This window comes from Micromys minutus, assembly GCF_963924665.1.
Source record: "Micromys minutus genome assembly, chromosome: 2".
NCBI classification, from domain to species: Eukaryota; Metazoa; Chordata; class Mammalia; order Rodentia; family Muridae; genus Micromys; species Micromys minutus.
In genome coordinates, this window is record NC_137971.1 from 25,896,092 (window position 1) to 25,909,816 (window position 13,725).

A 13,725-nucleotide genomic window follows, 5' to 3' on the forward strand; every position below is an offset into this window, starting at 1 on the left:
GAGTTCGTGAGCGAGTTGAACTGAAGTCTTTAGGACCAACTGCTCTTTGCAATGGTCTGATCAGGGTCCTGGTCCTTTCCAGATGCACGTGCAGGAGACTTTGTACAGCTTCTACTCTCTGACCATGCAGGGACATACTCTTTTTAAGAACACCCAGGCACTCCTTTAGTGTAGGTCCCAGGCACAAAAGAGAGAGCCCTGCAGTCCCCAGCAAGCTGGCTCACAGCAGGCCGGGGCATTACATAACCTGGAGGCGCCCCTCCTCCGTGGCCGAGCCCCCAGCGCAGAGCAGGATCCCGGGACAAGGCCGGTCCGCCAGCAGGGCAGAGTTACCCTCTGGGCTGGCCTGACTGAGAGCTTTGCTTCTCCGGGGCGGGGCGGTGGGATCTCCCCAGTGACAGTGTCCGGCCGGCGCTGCCTGTGGCCCCGGCCCCTATGGCGCCTCCTCCCCTTGCGCTCCACGCCCCTCGGCCGGGACCGGACTCCAGGGGCCTTGAGAAGGGGCCGCCGTGCAGGGGACATGTGGACTCGCCGTCGCCAGCGCTGCTGCTGTCCCCGCGAGGTGAGGACCCATAGGCCCCGGGATGCGGGCGGACAGGGACTGGACAGAGGACTGTGGAGCGCGCGGGGTTCCGGCGCTGTCCCGGTGCGGAAAGCTCTGCTTCTGCCCTTCAGGTTTCCTAACTCCATAGTACAGGTTGCAAGGCAGTGGCAAGGCATCAGGGTAGGGCGGCAGAGGGGGACCTAGACTTCGGGGAGGACCTAGGCGCTACATTCTATACCTATTCCTGCGCACAGCTGTGTCTAGACCCTAAGTCTGGCCACCTGTTGGGTTTAGCATGGAAGGAAGCACGTGCCCGCTTGTCCTGTGTCCTGACGTGTCTGGCTGTGTTTTTGGGCAGGTGGCTGGAGAGAGTGGCTTTGATCTGTGTCTTGTGGTTTCCAGATGCACATTTCCCAAGCAAGATAGACCGCCTTTCCCCACGGGTTGTCTGTGTTCTTGCTTTTTAACCCTCTCCTACTCCCCAGACGCTTATTGTCTTTATGTGGTCTCTTCAGAGCACACCAGCCTTCCCGTTTGAAATGAATTAAACTTAATTTACCCTAAAGCAGCCCTGTATGTTTAGTGCAAACTGATGACTCAGCGTTCTGAACCACTCGCTTGCATTTTGTCTGGCCGCTGGTTAGTTCTTCTCAGCTTTGCTGAGAGCTATGTGGGCATTCCAGTGGCTCTGCTGACCTAGTACAGAAGAAAAAAATTCTTCAGGCTTGCCAAGTTCAGGAAAACCCTGTGGCTACAGGTATCTTAGCTCACTAGCCTTTGAAATCTGCAGCTGCTGGCCGTGTAATTTGTCTTCGTCCCCAAAGTCACACTAGACTACGGCTTATGAGGTGCTAGCCACCCATGATGCCTGACCTCTGGCTGTAGAAAGTATGAGCGTTGGATCAGTTACCGAGTGACTGGGCTCAATCACTTGTTACTTACAGGATCTTAGGATTGAAAGGAGTTTTAGGGAATCTACCAGATTCAAACCCCTAGGTTGAATAGCTTGGGAAGCTCAGAGCCATGTCTGCAAGGATTGTTAAAACTCATACCCTGAACTGTAGATGGAACCAATATTGAAATCCAGACTTTCTCCCTGTCTTCTAGGTCAGTGTCCAGGGCATTTTGCCTCTGTGCATTTTAAAAACAACTCCAGCACCACATGAGTAGAATGGCCCACACATATGATTTTCCTAACCGTGTTTTTTACTCATCTGCTTTTAACCTGAGAGAGTTCTGAACTAGATGAGAGGTTGATTCAGTCAAACTGCCTTTGTTGTGTAATTGAAAGTGGGAACCCTTAAGCCTGGTGTGACGGTACACAACTGTAATTCCAGCACTTTAGAGATGGAGGCAGAGGGTTCCTGGGAGTTCAAAGTCAGCCTGAGCTACATAGGCAAGTGAAGGCTACATAGGAAGACCCTATCTGAAAACAAAATAAAACAAAAAAAAAAAAAACAAAACAAAAAAAATAAAACAACAAAAAGGAAGGGAAATAAAAATGACAGGAAGAAAAGAAAAGAAAAAACAAATGGTCAGAAAGCAGGAAGGAAGCCAGTAAGGATCCTTATGTTTAAGCAATGTTTAAAATTCTTCCCACATCAAGATGAATATGCGGATACTTCCCCCATTAAATTCCAAGAAAAGGCAAGGATGAAGTGGAGTAAGGTTCCTCTACTGAATCTTGGAGTCCTGATTCTGAGCTCCCTCTGATGATGAGTAGTCAGTCAGTGATGAAGACGTGGACTGAGTGATTTGCAATGCTGAGCTGTTGCAAGAAATGTGGCCTGGAGGTTTGTCATGAGCAACGCATGATCTGGAACAGAAGTCATGGCTTAAATTTTAAAACTGTGGACTGACTTAGCTAATACCGCTGTAGCAAATTGCATACTTTCAATTTAATGTAATATAACAGTTATTTATTAAGTGCCAAATGAATGCTCAGCTTTTTTCTGAGCATTTTGTAGGTATTAGTGAATAAAACAGAGAACTTTGGCTCTGAAGAGCTCAACTTGAAATTCAGGTATCAAAAATTTCCCTGGGATTCTGCTAGCCAGGTGAAAGAGAATTTCAGTTTTATGTTCAGAAGAGAAACAAATGCAAATGTCCTGTCTTCTGGTCCAGTCATCTTGCTGATCTTATAATCATGGGAAACGAACAACCCCTAAACTTGCTTTGGCATTCCTGACCTGGTTTGGGCTACAGAGTGACTTATGGGTAAACCTGTCACCACGGTAAGTTTTCTCTTTGAATCACACACATTCCAGATTTAACGTTCTCCTGTTCTCTCTGCTGCGTTCTCTTCAAACAGCACAGTTTGCAAGCTCAGGCATGTCTGTTGTTGCTAATAGTGATTTATCCAAATTATCCAAATGAACGTGGCAGGTTTTTGGTCATATAAAGCCACCCTCCCCCCTCAAAAAAAGTGGCCAGCTCAATGTTTGGGTTGTTTTTGCATTCTTCACTTAACCCTTTGATTTTTTTTTTAAGTTATGAAACTGGAAGGCATTTTCTTCTGATAAGCACAGTACCTTTCATACCTTTCTAAAAACTCACCTATTGCTATAGTAAGATTCAAGTGAGAAAAATCAAATCACTGTGTGTGTGTGTGTGTGTGTGTGTGTGTGTGTATGTGTGTGTGTGTGTGTGTGTGTGTGTGTGTGTGTGTGTGTGTGCTTGGAGGGTTTAAGTGAGCTTGCCCATGCAGCTGTGAGTAGAGGCCAGAGATTGGTATTATTGGAATGCCTTTCTTGAGTTCTTCTTTACCTGATTGATTGATTGGCTGAGTGATTAATTGATTTGCTTGAAGCAGGCCTGCTCATATGACTTGAAGCTCACGCTCTAGGTCAGCAAACCCCTGGCATCTTCCTGTCTCCATTGCCATCACTGGGAATACCAACAAGTGCTGTCACATTCTGCTTCTACTTGGTGTTGGGGACCCCAACTCAAGAGCCTCATGTTTTAGTGGTAAGGACTTTACCCACTGAACCCTCTCTCCAGTTTCCTTGTTTTTATCTTTAATTTCCCCTACATTGAAGGATATCAGGAAATCTCCTTATCTAACAGGGCACTATTTCAAATGGCCTTTATGAAGTACTTAGGTAAGGTCACAATTTCAGATGTTTGCTACACTTTTGTTTCTACCTTTCGTTTTTTTAGATGAGGTCTCACTATGTAGCCCTGGCTAGTCTGTAGACTGGGATAGCCTCAAACTCACAGAGATCTGCCTATTGCCTCTCATGTACAGGGATTAAAGGTGTGTGTCACCATGCCTGACTGTTTTCTCTGTTCACTTATATTTGCTCCATCACAAATGGTCCGGGCAAGTGAGTTGTAGTCATAAGCACATTACTTTGTTGAATGAGTTGATATTTATCGGACTACTTAGTAATAACTTGTGTAAAGACTGTATTTTGGTGCTAGTGGGAGGGTCTTAAAAAAACAGGATAAACAACTGAAGGATGAAGTGGGTTACAGCCTAGCTTTGAGGAAAAGACAGCTAAGGCCTATTGGTGTTTCCATGAGTAATAGATAGGCTGGGAATGGCAAGAGAGGAGCTTGTGTGGAGGCTGTGAGGAGTTAAAGGTCACAGAAGACTTTAACAGGTATGTGGACACATCTGAGTTTCCTTTGTGAAAGGTCAATAGCATGGTAAGGCTTTGTTTCCTTTTTCTTTTGTAGTACTGAGGATTCAACCCCAAGCCTTTGCTATGCAAGCACCCAATGACGGAACTGTCCTTTAGTCCCACTTTCTTTTTTCTACTTAAAAAGAGTTAACTTGAGAATTTCTTACATTGTAGTTTGATTATATTCACCCCTATCCCAAATTCTCCCAGATCCTCCCCCATTCTATACCCACTCAACTTTGTACACACATACATACATACACACACACACACACACACAAATTTAGTTTATGGGGTTCAATTTGTGCTCCCTATACAGTATTGAGTATGCAACCATTCACTGGAATGGTAGGTAGTCAACCTACCTAGGGACACATCATTAAAGAAAATCAATTCTCTATCTCTTGACAGCTATCAATTAACAACGGATCCCCAAGTGGAAGGGGGACTTCATGCCTGTATCTCCCCTTCACATTGTAATTCTGGTAGTTTGATCTTGTGCGGTACTCAGCCCCAAATGGGACATCTATACTATACACTTCTCTAAAGACCCATAGGATGTCTCAGAAAAGGCAAAAGCTGGAGCAGGAAGATTGTAGGAGCCAAAGAAGGTGGATGATCACCTTTAAGGTATTATGATGTACTACATGAGAAAATTAACTTATAAAGAGAAAGGTTTACTTTGGATAACAAGTTTTGGAGATTATAGTCCAAAATGGAGTAGACCCATTGGTGGGTGTCAGTGCGGGTGTGCATGGTAGCTGTCTGGGAGTATATGGCAAAGAAAACTGTTCACTTTATAGAAGCAAAATCAAGAATGGGTAGAGTTTCACATTGCTCCTCAAAACACGTCTCTAGTAACCTAATGACACCCTATAAGACACCACTTGTCAATCATTCTGGCACCTTCTATTAGTATTACTTTAGAGAGCAAACCTTTCACTCATAGACCTTTGTGGGGTTTATCAACAACATGATTATAACAGCCCAAGAAAGTCATACAAACTATCAAAGCATCAGTGCACAATCCTTGAAAACACTAGAAGCAAGTTATAAGAGGTCACACAGTGTATGACCACAGATGTTCAGAGAAACAAATTTATGAATGAAAAATTGGATTGGTAGTATTCAGGTAATGGAGGTGGGCAAGAGGAGACTGGCAGAGACTGGAAATGTTGCAGCATTTCTGGGGATGGTGCCTTGGGTCTGAATTTGATGGTGAAGTTGCTTGCACAGGTTATGATTATACTAAAGCTAATGGACTGAACACTTTTAAATGGCTAAGTTGAAATCAGGCATGCAGCTTAGTGTCAGAATATTTGCTTGGCATGACTTGGCATGACTCAGGCTCTGAGCTCAATCTCTGGTGACACGAGGAAATGAAAATGGGAAATGATCAAGTTGGAGTTTCTGCTATGTTGATTAAATCCCTATTTAAAAAAAAGAGTGGCGGAGAAAAGCACTTGGTTCACAAACATGTGTTACAACACAAATCCCCACAACTGATGTCAACTGCTCTCCCTTTGGTGGCATGCACCACAGTCCAAGTGCTGGGGAGTGAGGAATATTTGGGAACCTGGTGCTCTCTGACCAGTTAACCTTCATACTTTGGGAGTTCTAGACCAGTGAGAGACTTGTCAAAAAATATCTATTGGTAACTGAGAAATGGCACCCTAAATTGTCTTCTAACCTCTACACCCGCACACATATGCACCTGAACATACATGAGCACACACAGACAATGAAACATCACAAGGTTTTAAAGAAGTCAACACAAAAAAACTACAACTTAGACGCAGAGTAGTCAGCTATAAAATAACAGGGAAGTAGAGGAAAATATGTAGGATTTTGTAATCAGATTTTTTTTCTTAACAATATATTTAACTTCATTTCTTAAAGAAATAAAACTAAGAAATGTGAATTTTGGCTTAACCAACTGCACATAGTACCCCAGTCATGACTCAATATACACAGGCTGGCAAATTAATTTACATCCATTCACATAAAAGCTGAATAAGAAGTTGAAAATATATGACATCAGCTCTTCTACTTAGTTCTAATCTGGTTGCTTTCGTTGAGAGCTTCTGTAGTGTCAGATTCTGAGTTTTCTCTGTGTATTCCAAGAATAGCTCATGTTTTGGCATCTGCATAAGCCTTCCTGTTTATCGGCCTCTCAAGGATACAGAATCATGCACTCAAGATTATATGGGAGCCCTGAACCCAATCATCAGACTTGTAAATCATTATAAAAGCCAGCAGTGTGTTTCTCTCCAAACCCTGGGTGGTTGACCCCTTTATTCCAGTTTGGACACAGAATAATATGTTAACTATGCCAACCCTTAAAACTCACCACTCCAACCTTCATACGCTGTGATTCTTCAATATATTTTTGAATGCAGGTTAGCATTTCTAGGATTATCTGCCTCATTACAAACTGAGATTTCAATTACTTATGGGGGGGACTAGCATTGTTTTTAGCAACTTAGTTTCACTCAACAAAGTACTTTCCATGGAAATGAGGTCATATTTATCTATTGAAACCAGCTGTATTTCTCGAAATAGCAATTTTGGCTCTCTAAATCTGGAATTTCAAAACAGTCATATGGTGGCACACAGAGGAACCCACCAAGATTCGGAAACTTGCTCTCACAACAATCCAAAAGGCTTGAAGACGGAGAACTTCAGGTAGACAACTATCACATCAAATCTTAATGGTCAGGATTCAGTTCTTATAAACAGGAATTCAAAGCCAGAGGCATAATTAATTAGTATCACAGTGGTTTGTTCTGGTTGACTCACACCTTTGTATCCATGTGCCCATTCAAGTCTCCATGCCAGTGGCACTCCGTGCTGTCTATACATTAAGATACCCAGAAGGGGCAAAAATATTAATGTCCCCATCCCAAAATCTTCCCATTAAGTAGGGAGGGCAAGGGCATTAGGAGTTTATAAACCCATGAAACCATGGCTATGAATCACTGATCTATATATTTAATAATTTTATGTTACTTTAAAAAATATTGAAGCAAACCCCTGTGTTCCCACTCTTGCATCCCCCCTTGCTCTTCCTCTCTCCCTTCCCTTTCCCCCTCTTTCTCCATGTGCTCATGGCCGGCCTCTACTCCTCTACTTCTCTACTCTCCTCTTCTCTCTCTCTCTCTGCCTCTACTACCCTCTTAACTCCCCCATGACCTGAATAAACTCTATTCTGTACTATAAAAATATTGAAGTAAATAGTTGTGATGATATTTTCTAAACATGAGTTTTGAGAATATTTTTAAAGCATACCTGATTAAAAAATTAAGTAAAAATTTTTTTTATATAAAACATTTTTATTTTATTATACAGTGTCTTTTCAATATGTGGGAAATCTTGCTCAGTGGTGGAATGGATCTTCCTCTTCTATGGAATTCACTAAGTTAATTTTTATATAAGATCCAAACAACAAATTAACTATCTTAATCTGCTTTTCTATTGCTGGATGCCTTGTAAAGAAAAAAGGGCTTATTTAGCTGACAGTTCTGGAGCCTGAAAGTTCAAGGTCAGTAAACATTATTTGTTCAGCCTCTGGCAGGCTCTGCTCGGCTGTATCACATCATGGTGGATGGCATCATGGTCAAACTTCATGTGAGAGGGAGAAGTGACATAGGGATCATGGTAGGATGCTGGAAATGGTTTGGGAGAAGGCTAGAACATTCTTTTTAAACTAACTCATCTGACAAGACTAGCATTAACCATTTCCAAGAGCTCCCAGTGACCTATCTCCTACCATTAGGTCTGCCTCTTGATGGCTCGGACCCTTCTAATGTTGTCACACTGAGAATACATGGGCTTTGGTGGTGGTGGGAGGATCCTTATTTAACTATGGTACTCACCAGACTGCATAATTATAGTTTACCAACCAGTTAACTGTCCGTGCTTCCTTCCCATGGATTTGGTAATTGTTTTTCACACAGGCATAAATTTGAGACTAATATCTTGACCTTTGTCTCTATAACAACTGCTTGCTTTAAAATACCTTTAAGGTATTTCTTCCTCCTTCTTTCCTTCCTTCCCATTCTTCTTTTCTCTTTTACACGTATTTACTAAGGCTGCTTGCCAAGTCACTGGATAGCCCAGGTTAGGCTCTAACTTGTGACTCAAGCCTTGATTTTCTTAGTGCCCAGGACAACAGGTGTCTGCCACCGTGCCTGGCTTTTGCCATATATTTTGCCATGAAGGTCATCTCTTCACACCTTTCCTTTTATTTGATTACACCAAAGTAGGTTTTCGAAATATAGGACTTTTATGTAAGAAAGATATCCTGTCTTACAGGAGAGAAGTTTTAATACTGTCCTACGTGACTAACACGATCAATTGATTTGAGGTTGTGCTTGTCCTTAGGCTTTACGTCTTTGAGAAAATGTGCTGAGGTGATTCACACAGAACCTAGAAAAGGAACAACAAACAAACAACAATCAAAAACTTTCCAACCAAACTACTTAGAACTAACCATGGTGCTGGGGAGGTGCTCAGAGGCAGAGAGTGCTTGCCCAGCCTGTGTAGAGGTCCAGGCTTTACCAAGAACAACGGTAAAAAACAACAAGAAAGAACCTCACAACCAAGAATACTTATTTTGTTTCATTGTTTCTTTTAATAGAAGGTAATGTAGATCTTGGGACTGGTAAGATGACCTTGCTTCCAGGCCTGATGCTGTGAGTTTGATCCTTGGAACCACATGGTAGATTCAAACAATTGACTCCTAAAAGTTGTCTTCTGACTTCAATATGTTCCCACACATACACAGTGAATAAATGTAAAAATGTAGTATCTTCATGGATCTTGACTGGTGGTTTTGAACAGTCTTTTGTAGATTTCTGGGATCTTAAAGGATCCCTGGGGCTAGAGTAGGAGCCTGATTTCAAGCCTTAGGCTTCATTCTGGGGTCCCCTTATGGCCCCGTGAAGGAGTGTTTTTCAAATTTTCAGACTCAGCTTTTGAGTTTTCAAACAAGCAATTTTTAAGCTAAAATGAGTTTTTAGCAACTGGGCCATGTTTCTACATTTCAGATTTGCTACGTGTATCTGTCCATGTAGGTATGGATTATGACAGGATCTGTTTCTAGGTACTAATACTCATCTATGTTGAAAAGTGTTAGGGGGTCTTTAGTATTAGTGACTGTAAATTGGGATCCATGGGGAGAGGCACCAGTAGTCAGTTGGATATTCAGGACAATAAGTATAAATTCTGAATGCTAAGTATAGAGGTTCTATCCAAGACAAATATCTTATAAGAGAGTGTTTAGAGACAGAAATGAGATGGTTCAAATATAAAATTCTAGGTAATGACTAGGCTAAATTGGGTACCCTTTTCTGACATGCAAAAGTTTGGTCAAAGAAGCTCACTTTTAATCTTAATTAAAGGTTAGTGACAAAGTCTGATAGTATAGTCCAGGACACCCTAGAACTTTGTGTGGCCCTCACACTGACAGTTCTCATGTTTCTGCCTCCTTAGTACAAGGACTGCACCCACATAAGTCACTACACTCAACCCATAGTTTATTCATTCATTTCTCTCATATATTTGTGTATACTATTACCAAGAAAGTTGGATGCTACCATGTATGGTAATGTGGGCATGTATGGACAGTAACATGATGGGGTCAAAGGCAAGGGCATTTCTTTGAAAACCCTGAACCCTCTCTAGGACCCATTCTCAATGGTCACTGCTGTGCAGAACGGTAGACCGAGACACAGGCATGGGCATTGTCATATTTCAGCTTTCATATACAATGATGTTAAGTATTAATGTGCTTTCATCTGTTACCCCTGTGTCTAAATGCACCCTAGTGTGTTGGTGTCTGTTGGGCTTGGGGTGTGCTTCCACAGGGTCCTAGGATAGATCCCCATTCTCTGTGTGTTTGTGATTTGTTATGTTTCATTGAATCAGACACATTAGTGTTTACAGACAGTTTGAAATTTAGTCTCAAGAACTACCAGCCACCACTACATTAACTTAAAAACTTGTGGACAATGAGCTGGACATAACAGTATATGTCTTTAATCCTGGCACTCAGGAGGCAGAGGCAGACAGACCTTTCTTAGTTTAGAGGCCATCCTGGTCTACAGACTGAGTTCCAGGCCAGCTAGAGTTCCACAGTGAAGCCTTGCCTTAAAAACAGAAATAAAACATAGTTTATGCATAGTTTAGAGAAAGCCTAACCATCAAGGTAACGAATAATCTCTATGAATAAGACAAGTATCCAGAGCAGCTTGCTTAGCAGTTTTAGTGGTCCACTAATAAAGGACTGACCACTGCGCCAAAATTAAGTGCTATGCATTCTTTTCTTTCCCTTTTGCTTCTTTAGGGTGACATCTCTATCTTTTGCGTTCAGAAAAAAAAAGATACAATCCAGACAACTCTATATTTTATTGTTTTTAGAATTTTCACTAATATTTCAGGTGAAAACTCAAGCTTTCTAGTAAAATATTATGATCCAATTGTTCAAATAGCTGAATGAGCTTATCTCCTCTTTAGGTGGATGCCCACTGCTTACCCAGCAAGCTACAGGCTTTTTGCTCATATTGATGGCCCGCAGGCCTCTACCTTAGGAACAACCAGGTTTAGAAACCTGCATGACTCACCAGCCTTGTGTGGGTGTTTAGGGCCCAAGGCACTTCAGATAGCCTTTTAGGTCAAACCATTAAGGACATGTAGATGTCAGAGGAAAATATTCTAGACATGTGGCGTAGCGGGTACAAAAGCACTGGGCTGGAAAAGCACATGCTGAGTGAAAGTGCATCTAGTTCTTCAAAGTCGTGCTGTAAAGGTCACATGGAGGGCACATTGCTAGGGTCACAGGGAACAGACAGGACCCTGGTTAGAATTTTGCATATCATATGATCTGTCAATTTTGTTGGTAGTTTGTTTGTTTTTCTTCTTTTTCCTTTTCCTCTTCCTCTTCCTCTTCCTCTTCCTCTCCCTTCTTTCTTTCTTTCTTTCTTTCTTTCTTCCTTCCTTCCTTCCTTCCTTCCTTCCTTCCTTCCTTCCTTTCTTTCTTTCTTTCTTTCTTTCTTTCTTTCTTTCTTTCTTCTTCTGCTCCTCATCTTCCTCCTTCTGCTCCTCATCTTCCTCCTCCTGCTCCTCATCTTCCTCCTCCTGCTCCTCATCTTCCTCCTCCTGCTTCTCCTCCTCTTCTTTCTATACAGGATCTTTCTACTTTCCTGTACTTTCTGCTGTCACTCCGTTAACCATGCTGCCCTTGAACTTTCAGAGGTCCACCCACCTCTGCTTCCTCAATCCTGGGATTAAAGGTGTGCTTCATCACGTTCAGCTTCTCTGGTTGTTTCTTAACAGATGTGGAGTGAAAACATGAGCTCATGCTTCAGACAGATAACTCTGAGAGAGGGTTTTAAAGAAGCCCATTAGGGTGATGAAGTAGGTGTCCATTGAGCCTGGGCAAAGGGGAATTAAGGTTAATGATTGACAGTAACACTTCTCTTTATATTCTTGAAGCTCAGTGTTCTGCAGGCCATTTAGTAGAGACATCAACAGGCAGCTTGATAACCTGAGCAAGGAAGCCAAACTTTGAGCACCATGTACTAACACAGTCAGTTGAAATCGCATGCCTGGTTGTGATTAGCTGGTAAGATTGCAAGAGATAATGGAAGAGGATAACAAGGCTGTGTCAGTTCTGCGCCTAGCCATGTCTTGGCCATTATATTTTAAAGAAAGTACTCAGTCTGGCCATATGTTGACCCTTCCCACTGGACCAAGAGTAGGGGGCAGAGACCTTATCTTATTTATAATGTCACCGTAGAACATTGGAGGGAATTTTTTGTAGATGTGTGCCATATCTATGTAATGAATAGTGTTATCATACAGAGAATTTTAGTGGTTCCTACTTAACCAGTTTTATTAACTGTCATGGTACATGCAATGGATTGAATATGGCTTTTCTCCCAAACCAATGCCAATAACAACACTCCTGTTATGAGATACAGAGGAGTGGACCACATGGGATCTCTAGGAGGTGTGAACACTCTGCCTTTATGATGTGGTCAATCTATGGTGTAATTAATAAATTAATGGATACATAGGTCATCTTTAGGGTGGGTCTGCTATATAATCCAATAGGGCTAGGTCTCTTACCTGAGATGCTCTTAACTGCTTTAGGGTCTGCCATCAAGGAAGCCATCACCAAATGCAGCTCTCTGACCTTAGACCAAAGCTGTGGGCCAAATAAGACTTTTTTTCTTTATAATTCCCTTAGTCTGTGACACTGTCTTATAGCAATAGAAAACAGACTTATTTCTTTGGCTTACAGCTAAGTGTTTAAATGTCTCTGTTGAATAGGTAAAATAACATATCATGAGTGGTCTGAAGAAGAGACTTTGGTACAAGAAAGGGAAAAAGTATGGTTCTGTAAGGAGGAAGGGTAAATAGGAGAGACTCCTGTCATGGAATCCAGGAGAGCAGTTTCAAAAAGTAGAGAGACTGTTTTTTGTAGGTGCAGCACTACAGAAATGTCAACTGTTGAAGAACAGATTAACCAGCACATATGAAGGGTCATTGGTGGGAAAGCCAAAAACAGCTTGAGGGGCATTTGAGGGGGCAGGAATCAAAGGCTGTTTTATGGCAGTGGGAGGGTAAAGGGTCAGGGAAGGCTTTGGACAGCTACAATAGAGGCTAGGCTCCAGAGGGGAAGAAAATGACTTACAGTAGTGGGAGAGGAACTGTATTAAAAGGGTGCAGTGTTAGGAAGGTTGCCAACCATGGCTCTAAAGAGAAGAGCGATGAGAAAGGGACTTACAAACTTAAGCAAGTTGAAATTCAAATACAGTGGGGATTACCTAGTGCGAGAGCTGAGAACCAAAGGTCTGGGAGGAAAGCTCAGTGCTCATAACAACCCTAGATTTCAGAAGGGTTGGTGTCCGTGACAATCGGTCGACAGTATGACTTACTAATGCATGTTTGAGATGGGCTTCAGATACAGCTTGCGGAACACAGAGATATAGGGTGGATGATGTATGGAGTCTCTCTGTGACTGAAGGATGATTCTTGGTAGCCCTCAAGGATGGGCAGGACTTAAGAATGCTGCGACTCAGTCATGTATAGCTTTCAGGAAGGGTGTATAGATTAGCTAGCCTCTTGTTGAAGAACAGTTCAGTAGCTTGCATCTTGGCCTCTAATCTTTGAAGAAAGAAGATCTGGAAGTATTGACTTGGCAAAAAAAAAACCACATTGCACAAGTAATTTGGGATACTTTAGTCAAACATCATTTTTCTAAGAGGAGACTGTACTCTGAAGAAATCTCCTGTCTTTTCTCTTTGCCATACTTTTTTTTTCTCCTGAAAATATGCAGCATGTTGCTCTCTTAGTAGAGAGAGGCAGCCGAAGACTATCTAATTTCCAGCTGTGGAGCTGTTATGACATGTGGAGGCAGGGGTCATGGGAGAAGGGCCAGAAGCTTCAGTGTCACGCAGTGTGGTGTCTTCTGCTTCTATAGTTAGCTGTGTGGTGGGAAATCAGAAGTATGTGTTCCATTTGTACAGCTGGACATTCTATGGTCTCCCT

General features: G+C 42.3%; 1 protein-coding gene across 1 annotated transcript in view; it reads left to right on the forward strand.

Moving 5' to 3' along the window:
• Positions 1-522: 522 nt before the first annotated feature.
• SLC16A12 (solute carrier family 16 member 12) overlaps positions 523-13,725 on the forward strand; it is a 78,437-nt gene continuing 65,234 nt past the window's right edge. The window contains exon 1 of the mRNA XM_080911198.1: positions 523-562. The gene's annotated coding sequence lies outside the window, so the exon portion shown is untranslated. The remainder of the gene's footprint in view (positions 563-13,725) is intronic.